Genomic DNA, 15,000 nt, shown 5'->3' with positions numbered 1-15,000 from the left:
TTTGAGAGACCAACAGTTCCATGCCTCTCACAACTCCTACACAAGTGTATCAAACAATAGACTACCATCCAAAACATGAAAAAGAAATACAATACAATAAAAAAAATCCCTCAAAGCACATCACAACACTCAACCCCAGGTGATATCAATAATTAAGTGTAATATCAAAAGGTGCTCTTCAAAATGTCTCTTGTCATGTCATGTCACAGCAAGAACCCTCTCTCAGCTTAACTTCAAATGCGCTTTTTTAAAATAAATAAATAAATAAATAAATAATACTATGATAAATAAACAAATTGATGAAAAGCTCTTGTAGCCTTACCTGTGTAAGGTCTCTACCCAGCGGTCTTTCACCTCAGGCGAGCTGCAGGCAAAACAACGGCATGGCGTGAGTCACAAAGGCGTAAAAATCCACACGACGGAACAGTAGTGAACGCGAGAAACGCAGAACTCACTCTGAGAGGGAGGCGGCTCTGTGCGGTGTCTTGTCTCGAGCGAGAGCGCACTTTGGAAAGTTCGGCGGCCCCCAGTCATGGGGAAAGGAAGTAGCGTCAGTGTGACACCTTGACTTCCTCTTTTTTCAGGCCAGCAGGGCAGGGCTATGCTGCAGTGTGTCTGTATGTGTGTGTGTGTGTGTGTGTGTGTGTGTGTGTGTGTGTGTGTGTGTGTGTGTGTGTGTGTGAGTGAGTGGAAACTTTGTTACGCTGATGCTGCGTCTGTCTGGGGCTTTGCATCCTGGGACAGTAATCATTATGTGAGCTTGTATTTCAGTTTGCACCTGTCTGTGAGGTGACCGAAGGTGAGACGCAACGAAGGACGACACTGGTGTGTAGGAGAGTAGGAGTGTCACTGTGTAAAAGGGAGGGTCGAATGTGATTAGGTCAAAACCTGTGTGTGTCAGTGTGTGTGTGTGTGTGTGTGTGTGTGTGTGAGAGAGAGAGAGAGAGAGTGTCTATGTGTCTGTGTGTGTCTCTGTGTGTGTGTGTGTGTGTGTTTGTGAGGGACCTGTCAATGCATTTATATGAGAGTTAAATAAAAGCTCTGTGCAGGTAACCTCGTTGACACCAGACCTTTATCAATTGAGAGTGGGTCTGGAAAAGGCTCATTGACTTACGACTTCCAGCAAGGGGCTTAACTAGCAGTGGAATTAGACTTCAATTGGTGCATTAAACTCTTACCAAATCATTTCAGAAGTGTGGCAATCTTGTAAATAAAGGTTGTTTACTTAATTCCAAAGAAATACACGTTCTTGCCGGATTAGCGATTGCATTTGCGTGCCCGTGTTTTAGGGACATTGGAAATCGGCTTCAATGGCTTCTTGGCTAGACGGACCTACAGAGCAAATCCCAAATTTGCCGAAAGCTTATATGGGTATTCCCAGGCTACTGTGCAGGTGCAGGTCTTATCATTTGGGGTTTCTGCAGATGTTCATACATACGGATAGATAGTGTGTATGTGTGTGTATTTGCGCACGCGTATATGTATGTATGTCACAGTATATGAGTGAGTTTTGACACCTTAAGTTCATGTGAAGGCTTATCAGTGGGTGAATGCCATTGCCTCAAATGCCATTGCCTCAAATGCCCTATATGTCTCTTTATAAGTGACCTTTACATAAAGGTTACCAAAGACACCTCCACTTCCTCTGCGTTAATGCCCAGCCTCTGATACCATCTCTCACCAGCATCAAAGCCAACAAGGCAGCTGGAGGAGCTCTCTCTCTCTCTCTCTTTCTCTCTCTCTCTATCTCTCTCTCTCTCTCTCTCTCTCACATCCTGTTCATGTATCCTAGAAATCCAATTGGGAACTTGTCAAGGCCACTCATCCAAACAATAATGATGAGGCATTCTGTTTACATCTCAAGGAAATCTGACTCTGGGGCCATTCAGTCAGATGTTTTGTTCACCTCCTCCAATAATAACAAGCTGCCCATTCCGTGAATACACTTTAAAGAAAGCCGGTCTCTGTAGATAGCCCAGGTTCCAAAAACTGGAAATAAATAAAGTAGGGGCAGCCTGTTCACCAAACAAATATGAAACCCGTTTCGTTTGGTCCTTGGTTAAAATATAAAGTATGTTTTTTTTTTACACAAAAACTTGTGCTAATAAATTTAAATATAAACATAAACATAAACATAAACAAATGCGATTTTCTGTGCAATCCCTGACTGCACCTTTAAGAATTCGTAAGTGTTCATAGACTGGTAGCCAAGTTACTGAAGAAATGCCAGATGCACCTAGTCTTTGATCTGCGTGAGCTGTGCTCTATATTTCAGCAGTCTATTCTCTAATCACGTCTTTCCAGAGAAAAGATACCGAAACCCCAAAAAAGTGCTTGATTGCCCGATGTGCTGGTTGGGGCCTTGCGTAAAAGCCTCCGCCATCGGCGCATTAGTGGGTTTGTGAATGGGTGAATGAGAGGCACAAATTTGTAAAGCGCTTAGGAAAAAGAAGCGCTATACAAATGCAGCCATTTACCATTATTCAGAAAGAACCATCGACGGTAAAGATTTTTACACTCATGTCCAAGAGTTGTCCTCTCACGCTGACACTGGCCTGTTATCGTAAGCTCTCTTGGTTTGTTTACATGAATGACCGTGCACATTTCAGGCAGTTGTGAAAGAATGAAAGCCATTTCTGTTTCTCCTAATCAGCCTCTTTACTGACAGAGCCCTGGGTTGGTCAGAAATCCCCGGCGGTTGCCCAAGCTGCACATGACCCAAGGCCCAAAACAGTGCAGTTTCACTCTCCCTGCTGCGATAGGTTTTGTGATGGTGGAAATGTGTCTCCCACTTCCTCATCTGCCGGCTTGGCTGCGGTTGTGGATTGGCTTTTCCGAGTGACGGAGCAGTAAATGAGGGAGGTCCTTGGGGGGTGTTTGAGGATAGCAGATGAAGTGTTTATCAAGCGGAGGTCGGGATTTCACACGGGTGAAACGCAGAGTGCATGTGATTCGAGACCGTTGAGCTGTGGATTTCCTCACGATTATTTTGCCGTTGAATTACAATGACTCCGTTTAGGGGAACTGCCAGAGTGACTGAAGCCATTTGTTTGGAGGTTGTGAGCATGCGTGGGTGGGTGTGCATGTGTGTGTAGGAGAGAGTGTGAATCGGTGTGTTTATGTCTGAATCCAGTGTGTCTGTCTGGGTGGGAGAGTGTGAGAGAGAGGGCAAGCCCCTTCGGTGCGTATCTGGGGGTTTGTGTGTGTGTGTGTCTTTGAAAGGTTAGGATTTCACACAGTGATGAATTAGGGGTCTAGGGCATGTCTAATTAGGGCATGACTAATCAGACATGAAAATGTTTGTGTTTGGTTGAATGTGTTTCCCGGTATATGTGTATATATGTGTGTGTGTGTGTGTGCATGTGTGTGTGTGTGTGTGTGTGTGTGTGTGTGTGTGATAGTGTGTGTTTGTGTGCGCAGGTGAGTGTGTCTGGGCATTCCAACTCACCAAAAGGTCACCACACAGAACGCCAGTGGCCATGCGAGCACCAGGGAAGTTTTGAGGTCCAAGTCCATGGGCTCTTCATCCTCGTCCTCATCATCATCATCTTCGCAAGGGCAGAGCCAAAGCTCCGCAAGACTCAGGCGATGTTTTAAGCGGTAGCTCGCACTTGACCTGTCACACACACACACACACACACACACAAACACACGCACACACACACACACATATATACACAAGCCAGGACCAACCACAAGTTTCATATTAGTGTCAGTTATGAGTCGATATTAGACCATTTGCACTTACAGACTCAAAGTGAACCTTAATTTATCAACCATTTTATTTGCATGTTTCCAAGCTACTTCAGCACTTCACCATAAAATCAACACGGTCATTGACTTGACACTTATCACAAGAATAAATCAACTGTTAGATCACTAACTGTGTCTTCTGATTAGATCTTATTTGTTTCTCCCTTATTTTTGTGGTGTGATGTAATCAGACGCAGGTGCACACAGTGACGGTAAACACCTCACGTCTCAAACCTCACACATACAGACAAACCTCCAGAAAGGTGGCACACAGATTCATGTGTGTTCGTACATGTCAGAGTCATGGAACGTTTTCGTCTGACTGGTTGGCAGCCGCTAGCCCTGTGATGCGTTTCCTGTCTGAGACCTTCAAAAGAGGAAGTGCTGCTCTGTTGGCCTGGCCTAGATTCTTCTCCCCGCCGCGCTCACATGATGTGGCCTCACATGCTTACTGGTGTGTGTCTACATAGTAAGTGTGTGTGTGTGTGTGTGTGTGTGTGTGTGTGTGTGTGTGTGTGTGTGTGTGTGTGAGTGTGTGTGTGTGTGTGTGTGTGTGTGTGTGTGTGTGTGAGTGTGTGTGTGTGTGTGTGTGTGTGTGTGTGTGTGTGAGTGTGTGTGTGTGTGTGTGTGTGTGAGTGTGTGTGTGTTTCTAGGTAGGAAGAGGTATTGCTATTTCAGAGAATCCCATCCTCCCATGTGACAGTCAAAGCTGTTCAAACATTTTTTTTTATTATGACTAGTATTATGGTTGCACACAAAATGTGAATGTGTAAATGTGAATGTGTGTGTGTGTGTGTGTGTGTGTGTGTATGTTGCATTTCTTTGTGTCTGAGATCTGTCTCTGATGAAGTGAAATTATGAGACTTATTAACGTGTGTGTGTGTGTGTGTGTGTGTGTGTGTGTGTGTGTGTGTGTGTGTGTGTGAGAGAGAGAGAGAGAGAGAGAGAGAGAGAGAGAGAGAGAGCTTAGCAATGTGTGTTTATGTTTCTAGGTAGGAAGAAGTATTGCTATTTCCGAGAATCCCATCCTCTCCCAGTTGAAGCCAAAAGGTGAAACATTTTTGTGTGTGTGAGAGTGTGTGTGTGTATGGGAGGGGGGGGGGTGCATTGATGCTTCCATGTATACGTGCTGTACATGTTTATCAAGTGTGAGTAAGTCCAGAATGTGTTGCTATTTCAGAGAATCCCATCCTCTCCCATGTGACAGTCGAAGCCGAAAGGTGACATTTTTTATTATGACTAGTATTATGGTTGCACACACTGGTGAATGTTAATGTGTGTGTGTGTGTGTCTGTGTGTGTGCGCGTGTGTGTGTGTGTGTGTGTGTGTGTGTGTGTGTGTGTGTGTATGTATATATGTGTGTGTGTGTGTGTGCATCCATGTATACTGTGCTGTGATGTGCATGTTTCTCAAGTGTGAGTAAGTCCAGAATGTGTTTTGTAAACTCTACAAAGACGCAATCTGTTTCCAGAGGAGAAGTCATCATCTCTCATGTGATGGCCACGTAAAGACTTCTAAGACTCTTACTACACTGTTTGCTGTTTCCAGAGAACACACAGGACATCATAGGTGTGTTAGATAGACACCTGGGTGTGTTATATAGACACCTGGATATATTAGATAGACACCTGGTTGTGTTAGATAGACACCTGGGTATGTTAGATAGACACCTGGGTGTGTTAGATAGACACCTGGGTGTGTTAAATAGACAGCTACACAAACTTAGCATTGACATGCTGTACTCTTCACCACTGTTCACAAATAGTGAATTGCAATTCCTTCTTAAATGTATACATGGCTTAGCTGAATCAAATGTGTTAAGAAATGTGCTCAGAAATTGTGTCAATATGTTTTTTCAGTAATATTTTGGTCACACTGTACTTGACAGTATCGACATATGAGTGACATGACACTGTCATGAGTGTGTCATAAACAAGTCATAAACGTTTATGACATAACGCTTCTGTTATCAAATGACATTTAGTTTTTGCCATAACAAGTTAGGGTTAGTATAGGGTTAGGGTTAGAGTTAGGGTTAGGGTTTGGATTAGAGTTAGAGGTTAGGATTAGGGTTAGGGTTCATGTGTCATGACAGTGTCATATGTTCATGACAGTGTCATGTCACTCTTATGTCGATACTGTCAAGTAAAGTGTTACCAATAACATGTAAAAAGTGTTATGCACGAAGGCTGCTCTGTTGGTGATGTGCGTTTTTTTCTGTTTGGGCTCTTTGGTTAGGTTGTGCGGTGAAAGGCCCCAGGTGATGCCGCCAGCAAATTGTGTATTGTTGTTTTTCGTATTATGTTGCTCTATGTTGATCGCCACTGTCGGATATCCCCTTCCTAAAGTACAAGGAATATAACACCTTTCCTGTGTGTGTCTGCAATCAGGTAATATAAAACTGATGTTTAGATTTATTTTTACTTACAAAGCAGCCCAAATGCAGTTTGTTTTGATAGTCCCTGTAATGCTCAATAAAAGGGTATGATTTTTGAATATTTTTGAAAACGCAGATAATTATCGGTCTATGAAAATGATTGACCTATAATGTGATCTACACCTATAAATATCTCTTCCCGAACTGAGAGTCTTTCTAAGCTTCTGTCTGTCTCGTCCGTGTTGTCTGCGCACTCAGACAACCAGCTGATTCAAACGAGGAAAGCCCAGCGCATGAGAGTGGGTTTTAGCCAGATCTGTGAGTATGACCACCATGGGCACAGTGGTGCCACAAACATGTCTGTTGTAGCAGGGGTTTTCAACCAGTGGTCTGCGGCCCACTTGTGGTCCGTGAGGACATTGCTGGTGGTCCCTGACCATGGATTCAGTAGTGTAGTTGCAATGTGGGAATCAGTTTTTTAATTCAGTGGTGGTCCTGGGGTTACGCAATTAGTCAGAATGGTAGTCTCTGGTTCACAATCAGTTGAAAACTGTCTGCCACAGGTGCATATGGACTATTTTACCCGAGATGAAAGAGGGGTTTGCCAGTGGGATTGCCCTCTCTATTAAAAGTGAGAAAAAAAGGGATGTGTGTGTGTGAGAGAAAGAGAGAGAGAGAGAGAGAGAGAGTGTGTGTGTGTGTATGTGTGTGTGTCTGTGTCTGTGTCTGTGTGCGTGTCTGTGTCTGTGTCTGTGTCTCTGTGTCTGTGGCCACTTCCTCTTTAGCCGCGGGAACACCCTAACTTCTCTCCTCGATCTGTAACTCCTAGGTGAATACCCATCGGTCAACCGTTGAGAGACTAGACAGAGAGGGAGGGGAGGGGGGTGGGGCAAGCGAAGATCGTAGAGATGAAGAAATATGATAGACAGGAAAGACAGAGCATAGACAGGCGATGAGATGAAAAGAACACAAAAATGAAGTGAGAGGACAGAAAAGAGAGAGGGATAGAATGAGAAACAGAGATTGGGGTGGAGAGTGAAAGTGAGGTGTGATACAAATGAGAAGATGAGAAGAAAGGTGTGAAATGACAGTGCAGCAAAGGAAAGAGAAAGATAAAATGTCAGATACAGAGACTCCGCTTCGCTTCCTGAAGAACCCATCAAATAAAGGTGTGTGTGTGTGTGTGTGTGTGTGTGTGTGTGTGTGTGTGTGTGTGTGTGTGTGTGTGTGTGTGTGTGTGTGTGTGTGTGTGTGTGTGTGTGTGTGTGTGTGTGTGTGTGTGTTGATAGCAATAAATGTATGGTTAAATTTATAATAATTTAACTTCAAGACTACTTTTAGTTAGCCATGTAACCCTTCATGGTTTTAAACAAAGACCCCATCCCCTCCCCCAATGGAATGCTAATGTGCTGGTTTAAGGCCTATCACTTACACAAGACAAAGGATGCTACCTTGATATAATGTATCCATGTATCATGAAATGTAAATGTATTCATGTCTGGTATCATTTTAATAGTCTCATTACAAAGATTGTAATGATGTGATTGTGAGAATGTTTGGAACATTCTATAAGTGATATTTCTGATATATAAGATATCTCTCCTCATGCTATTCTGATAAGAATTCATAGGTGTGAAGTGGGTGTGAGTAGGTGTGTCTGATGCCAACTGGAGAACCAATAGTGGGATTGTTCTTGGCGCCATTTTTGTTCTTTGTTTAAAGCATTTAAAAGTAACTAAACTGCAATGTTTGTCAGATCAGATTTTCTAGACTTGGACTAAGGATGTAGCGGAAGAGAGGATAAGTTGGCTACAGGCCAACCTAGGCCTCAGGGCTGGGCTAGGCCTACATAGACCATAGACCTTTTTTGTACTCTCTCTCAGCTTGTAACATAATAAACCTGATTCCTGAGTTTTTCCTGAAGTTCGCCAGTCTAAGATCAATATTAAGTAATTAGTCACCTACAATTACTTTCAGTGTGTGTGGGCCCATGTAGATTGTACACCATCTGTGTGACTCATAACATTTAGTATACTGAACTAGAGTGTGTGTGTGTGTGTGTGTGTGTGTGTGTGTGTGTGTGTGTGTAGTTGTGTGCGAGTAGGCGAGGGCATTGCGCGCGCCTCACTTGAGTTTGGCGATGACAAGCTCCTTGTTGAAGAGGAAGAGGTGTCTCTCGCGGGTCTTCTGACCCTCGGTCAGCTGCACGCACGCGTCCAGGGCCAGAGGGGAGCCGTCGCCGGACAACCCCAGCACAAACGGACACTGCTCCACTGCCACGGCCACCTCCTCCCTGAAAGGTCAAGGGCACACTCAAGGTCACACATCCAGGTGAAGGTCACAGGTTCAAAGCATAAGGAGGCCAAACATTTTATTACAACCAACAAGACATCCCAGTCAATCATGTGATGGACAGGTGCAATAGATTCCTCTGTTTTGCAAAAACAACGTGCATATGGATGATGTAATATAAAAGCCTACAGCTTGACCTAAAGTTGACATTTACGTCTCTTGAAACATTTACTTTCAAAGCACAAAGTCAGACTATCTCAGCTGTAGCAACAAAAGTTGCATCGATCTTTCATGTTGTTTCATTTAGCTTCCCACGAGTGTCACCTTAAAACGCTATTTCAGTGACAGAGGTGGGCGGGATGTGAGGAGGGGAATTTTTGAGTCTTATTGACCTTGAGTACAGTATGTCCTCTCCTCAAAACTCCTCCAAAACTTCTTTAAAAAGTGAACAGAAATGGGAAACAAGAAATCAGAAAATTAAGAGAACAGCGTGTTGTGACTAGCTGCCCACTGCTTTGTTATGTTTACTTTTGATGAATTAAGAGATGAGGCTAAAAAACTTTACATACACATTTATAAGTTCACAGTGGACAGTAGTTGAGGTGTCCTGTAGAGAGTTACTTTCATCATACATTGAGAGGCTAGAAGCAATACAGAGGGGGTGGTGACTCACAGAGTTTTAGGCCGCTACTGTCTGAGTTATTTCAGCTGTCTTATCTGCAATAGCTCTCTCTCAAGAAATGTCATGTTTGCAGAGGAGTCAGTTCTGATCCCCACACAAATACCATCTGCAAGATTGCAGGCTCGTCTAACCTTCCCCCCATGGATCGATCAATGAGGAGTAATAACAGAATTTTATCGTTTTAAATAAAAGAGTTTATCTTGACTTTCATGTTTGTTTGTGTTGTTTTTTTCAGCAGACCTTCAATGAAGACATTATTTACACATGACATATGATAACGCTTGAGCTGTTATTATCATCTCAATCTATTGTGGATGTTTTTACCCCAGGAGGAATCCAGCTTGATGGTCTTTTAGGGCCACCCACCGTCGACTTCAAGGCAGCGCTGCCACTATTGACTTCAAGGCACCAAACCCAACCATAACCCTAACTCTAACCCTGCCCTTGCCCTTACCAACTGCCTTACAGGCAGCGCTGCCTTGAAGTGGACGGTGGGGGCCCAAAAGAGCATAAAGTTCAGAGCTGCCAACTCTCACACATTGAAAGTGAGATTCATTAATTTGATTGGCTCCACGCCCTCTTACACCAGGGTTGGCAGCTCTGATAAAGCGAAGATTCAATGCAAGTGACCCTAGTTTGTCGTATTGATCTTGTAAACAGCCTCGTTCTCTCCTCAGTCTTTACTGCTGTCACTCCTCTTGTAGCAATACAGTAGCAGCCACTGAGCTATAAAGAACACCTTCTTCACGTTCTTTATAGATCAGTGGTAGCAATCTAACTACTCACTCTATTCTCTCTCAGGCTGGCTTTGTTCAGATGACTGACCATGGCCACTCTGCCCATAGGGTCTTTTCTATTCTTCTTTTACCTTCTTTTAAAATATATAGATATTAAAGTTTAAATGCTTTTCTTTGCTATAGAAACCATACTCACATTTGTGTGGGTTTTGCCCTTCAAGTGCTTCCTTTGATATCCTTCACTGAACAAATGGACGGATGTTATTGCCACCTATAGCCTATAGTTAAATCCTAGTTAGTACTGTAAAAGGCTTGGTGGAATAGTATTGTGAGGTAGTTGCGAGTTTTGACGCAATGTAGTGGCCTACACATTTCCTGGTTTTGAGTTTAACTAGCAAGCTATTCGGAATCCCATGCAGCACCAGTATGTTCACAAGTTCCTAATTATGTTTCAAAAATATTTAATTAAAAAAAAGGCTTTTTTGTTGTTTGCTGTTAATTACTGTTTTCATTAAATCAATGAACGCGTAAGACCATACAGTGGCATGATAAGAGTGGCTTGATGCAAGCAAAGCTGTACAAAATGACTCAGCTTTCTGAGAATCATATCTCCTGATGTAATCAGTCTCAACATAATTATCTGCCGGACCTAATTACATTACATTACATTACATTACATTTAGCAGACACTTCTTGACCAAAGTGACTTACATATGTCAGCTATATTACAAGGGATCACATTAAGTGCCTTGCTCAAGGCCACAACGGTGGAAGCCGGGAATTGAACCGACAACTTTCAGGCTACTGCACGCTAGCCCAGCTCCTTAACCACTACACTACCACCGCCCCATGAACTTATGAACTTATGGCCATCATTTGCAGACTAATATTGTGGAATGAGGCTACTAATTCCACAAAATCAACACGACTGAATAAATTTTGCTGTCAGAAACAAACTGTACACAACGGTCCTCAACTTGTTTAATTGGATTCTTGACTTTGGAGTGACCTCTTTCAAATTGGCATGATCCAAATGATGAACGCTAATTTCATTTTGTGCCAGCGTTGCATGACATTTAATCTGTTCCTGTAATAACACTGCTCTTGAAACAACAAGGTCAATGAAATATTCATGACAATTACTCAATCTTGCCAACAGGTTTAATAGCATTCTGTATCTGTATTTTGAACAACAGTGAAATATTGCAAATAAAACTTGTTGTGTCTACATGAAAAATATCCAGCACTGTAGGAATGTGACTGAGAGTGTGAACATTTTACATCCTACTCCATCGATTTGGGCTATCTAACATAATAACTACCCTCCACAACTACACTTGTCACACTCAAACACACACAGACGCATGCATTCACTTATTGAATATTAAACACATGTGCACACACTCCTTATGTCAACTCAGAACACACACCGGCCTCTTCCATTTACCATATCACTTGGGAATCACAAGTGCTCTTCTCTCTTCCAGGGAACAGGAGGTGGGAGATCCCAGAGGCAGCCGGCAGACCTGGCTGAAGTGCCATAAACAGCTCCTGACACCTCCCCTGCACTTCCTATGCATGTTTGGAATCTGCTCATGCAGCTGTTGTTTTTTAAATCGATCACTGATTGTAATTGTTCTGAGAACCACGCCATCTGGGTATCGATGGGTAAAGATTATTCACACTGTCCTTGGGTTTTGATTGAACACATGAGAAATAACTAGCTTTACACGCATCATAGGACAGGAATGCTAATTCTGGCGATACTGCAAGCTTAGGTAATAACAGCAAAATGGCTCATACATATATATGAAACATCTGCGGGCCTTCAGAGCCTAGTCAGTGTAATACTTACATATTTACAGGCATATTGTGAAGGTCAGAGTAATATTAACATTTAAAACGTATCTCGGAGGGACAGTGCTGGTCATGCCAATCAGGCTTCTCATTGACTCATTCTGTGCACAGCCCTGCTGCACTGTGTTTGTAAGATGGAGGATATCAGCTTATGCTTCTTTTCTATTTCTTTTTGTTCTTCATCAACATCTTCACAGACATTTGACTAAAGGCATCCTTACACCAGAACACTTTGACAAGATTTTGAGAAAGATTCTTGAAAGATTGTAGTCTTTTGAGTAAAATTTGAATGGGGGGGGGGCATTAGTTAAAAGAATCAAATCTTTTCAAGATTTTTTCCTAAATCTTGTCAAAGTCTTCTGATGTATGGGTAGCATAAGTTGAAATGAAGTTTCAAGCATTCAACAACTTAACTTTCAGTCCATCGAGTCTCATGGCTCGGCAACAAGTTGGCCTCGTCCGCCATGTAATGTTATAGTCTGGGGGCGGTGGTAGTGTAGTGGTTAAGGAGCTGGGCTAGTGTGCAGTAGCCTGAAAATTGTCGGTTCAATTCCTGGCTTCCACCGTTGTGCCCTTGAGCAAGGCACTTAACCCCAAGTTGCTCTGGGGACAATGTGATTCCTTGTAATATAGCTGACATACTGGTATGTAAGTCACTTTGGTCAAGAAGTGTCTGCTAAATGTAATGTAATGTAGTCTACCTCACTCTACTTGTGTGTGTGTATAACATGTGGCATAGAGTCTCATGGCATGTGATGTTATAGTCTACTGTACCTCTCTTGTGCGTGTGTGCGTGTATAACATGTGGCATCGAGTCTCATGGCATGTAATGTTATAGTCTACCTCTCTCTAATTGTGCGTGTGTGCGTGTATAACATGTGGCATCGAGTCTCATGGCTCGGTATCGAGTTGGCCTCGTCTGCCAGGTAGTTTCAAACAGACAGCCTGGTGCCCCAGCACGACCTCAGGAACAATAAACAAACAGTGTGCTGGGACTGGGGGCACGATTGAACCACAACACCTTCGCTCTTCAAAGGGACTCTCCCTACTGGTGGCCCATTAAACAGATGAGTTCAAGTATAAAGCATGCACTCTCATATATGCACACACACACACATACACACACACACACACACACACACACACATATACAGCTGCATGCAAATACACAGATCAAACGCATGGCTTTTTGTGGGATGCTATTGCTATTGCACCCACTGCTCTGAAACCTGCTGTCAACAGTGCAGTGTGCTGCGGTTCTCTTTGCGCAGAGTCAGACTGAGAAAGAGTGGGAGTGTGCGTGAAGTGGGTGCATTTGTGTGTGTGTGTGTGTGTGTGTGTGTGTGTGTTTGTGTGCGTAAAGTGGGTGCATTTGTGTGTGTGTGTGTGTGTGTGTGTGTGTGTGTGTGTGTGTGTGTGTGTGTGTTTGTGTGCGTGAAGTGGGTGCATTTGTGTGTGTGTGTGTGTGTGTGTGTGTGCCACTGCAGAGTGGGTGCATTTGTGTGTGTGTGTGTGTATCCACACCTGACAGAAGGATGAAGAAATAGAGAGAATTGTTGTTTGTTTGTGTGGTGAAAACGATATGTGAGCCGTCTGTTGATTGAGAATGAAAGAGATCACAATGGGAAGACAAACACTCAAACAAACAGATGGACATCTACGTACAAGAACACACACACACACACACACACAGAGGTTAAAGTGTGTGTGTGTGTGGGGGGGGGACGCAGTTCCACCACCTCAGATAAATTAATAATAAATATATTCTTTCATACCAACGATATAGCGCGATGATATTGTTAAAATAAATGGGGAGTTAATTTTTCGCGTGTACAGAGGTGACCAAGAAGCTAGTATTGCTACACCACGATACTCAATATGTTGTCCAACGGTGAGTCTTTTTTCCCTGTTGCACCGACACTGGATTTTAGGGTTCCCCCACCTGGCAAATCCCACTTTAATCACTTTAATCACACACACACACACACACACACACACACACACACACACACACACACTTCCATACAAATATACGAACATAGTGTGACAGCCTTTCAAAGCATAGTTGTCTAGTAATGCATTTACTTCCCCATTTTCTGGGGTTCATCTCCTTCTCTGCAACACAACTCCACATAAGAGGCAGTCCGAAGTGCTAACCAGTAGGCCTCATTTATGTCTGATAGGCTGTGTATAACATGTGAAGAAAGACAGGTAGCAGTGATGCAGGGTGTTATGAATTATACTTTTGTAAAGCAACAGCAGGGAGTGGGGGCATGCGCGGATCTACGGGGTGGCAAAGGGTGGCAGCTGCCACCCCTGGGACACAGTCTTGCCACCCCTGTTGCCACCCCATTTATAAATCAGATAATATTTTTTTAAGTATATTTTATGTTCATACATGTTGGTCTGAGAACTGTGAGAAGGTGTGAAACCCGCACCAAACTCCTCTCAAATAGAAATCGCAGATTTAGAATTCCCCGCCCCCTCACAATGGTTTCACCCATCACCATCAGCGCAGTGACCCCCGCGAAATTTCACCAGTGGCAGCAAGTTGCACAGTGCATGGAACTAGATGTCAACGTCTGTACAATGAAGTGGTAAGTTTGACCACCAAGTCAAAAAAGTCCATAATCAGACCCATAGTCAGTCCATAATCAGTTAACCCGGCAACAACCCCACTGTTAGTCTACGTTATTTACATCCACAAGACTTTGTCTCATCGAATTTTTCGATGATGGTCAGGTCAGATAATAAGGGCATGCTCATGCGTAGCTTAACGTTAGTCTATTTGTGTGTGTCGCTAGTTTATAACCTTTGATTGTAAATACTGCTGTCGATGTCAACCCATTAATACACGTGATAATTCAACATGGGTTCTCAAAATTGTCATGCATCCACTTTCCCAGCATCCAATTTTGGTCGACATGTCAAATCAATCTAGGATATCTAATCGGCTGGTGGGGGTTGCGTTTTTCTTTTTCCTTTCTTTTCATGGTGTAAATCAATCTACACAAGTAAAAGTACATGACTGAAATTCTACTCAATCACAATAAGTAAATGTACTATTTTCAAACAAACCCTACTCAGAGTAGGCTACTAGACTAGGCGTTTGATGATGCCAAAGCACATCACATATGAAGATAAGTGAGATGTAATTGCTTAGATTCCAGTTAAATCTTCCAGTTTCATTGGGTGGTAGATGGGTGGTAGATTTCAATCATTTGCTGGTAGATGAACCAACAAGCTGAGCAGCACAGGAGTTTGTGTTCTCAAGAAATTAACATGTTGCTTGTTCACTCCTG

The 15,000-nt window shown here is 43.1% G+C and overlaps 1 protein-coding gene and 1 long non-coding RNA gene across 2 annotated transcripts in view; one reads left to right on the top strand and one right to left on the bottom strand.

The window, feature by feature from the left end:
- Positions 1-487, bottom strand: part of tagapb (T cell activation RhoGTPase activating protein b) — an 8,734-nt gene extending 8,247 nt beyond the window's left edge. The window contains exon 1 of the mRNA XM_076272166.1: positions 323-487. The gene's annotated coding sequence lies outside the window, so the exon portion shown is untranslated. The remainder of the gene's footprint in view (positions 1-322) is intronic.
- A 3,632-nt stretch (positions 488-4,119) lies between these two features.
- Positions 4,120-6,257, top strand: LOC143110382 (uncharacterized). The gene is made up of 4 exons (XR_012984136.1): positions 4,120-4,222; positions 4,746-4,803; positions 4,934-4,973; positions 5,992-6,257. It is a non-coding gene; the product is annotated as an uncharacterized LOC143110382 (long non-coding RNA).
- The last annotated feature ends 8,743 nt before the right edge of the window (positions 6,258-15,000 follow it).

The sequence above is a fragment of the Alosa pseudoharengus genome, unplaced genomic scaffold (genome assembly GCF_046254945.1).
Source record: "Alosa pseudoharengus isolate Yale_2024_CS ecotype anadromous, Long Island Sound unplaced genomic scaffold, YU_APseudo_1.1 YU_APseudo_1.1_scf_7, whole genome shotgun sequence".
In the NCBI taxonomy this organism is placed as follows: domain Eukaryota; kingdom Metazoa; phylum Chordata; class Actinopteri; order Clupeiformes; family Clupeidae; genus Alosa; species Alosa pseudoharengus.
Note: the sequence above shows the minus strand (reverse complement) of the source record. Positions and strands in the feature narration are given on the sequence as shown.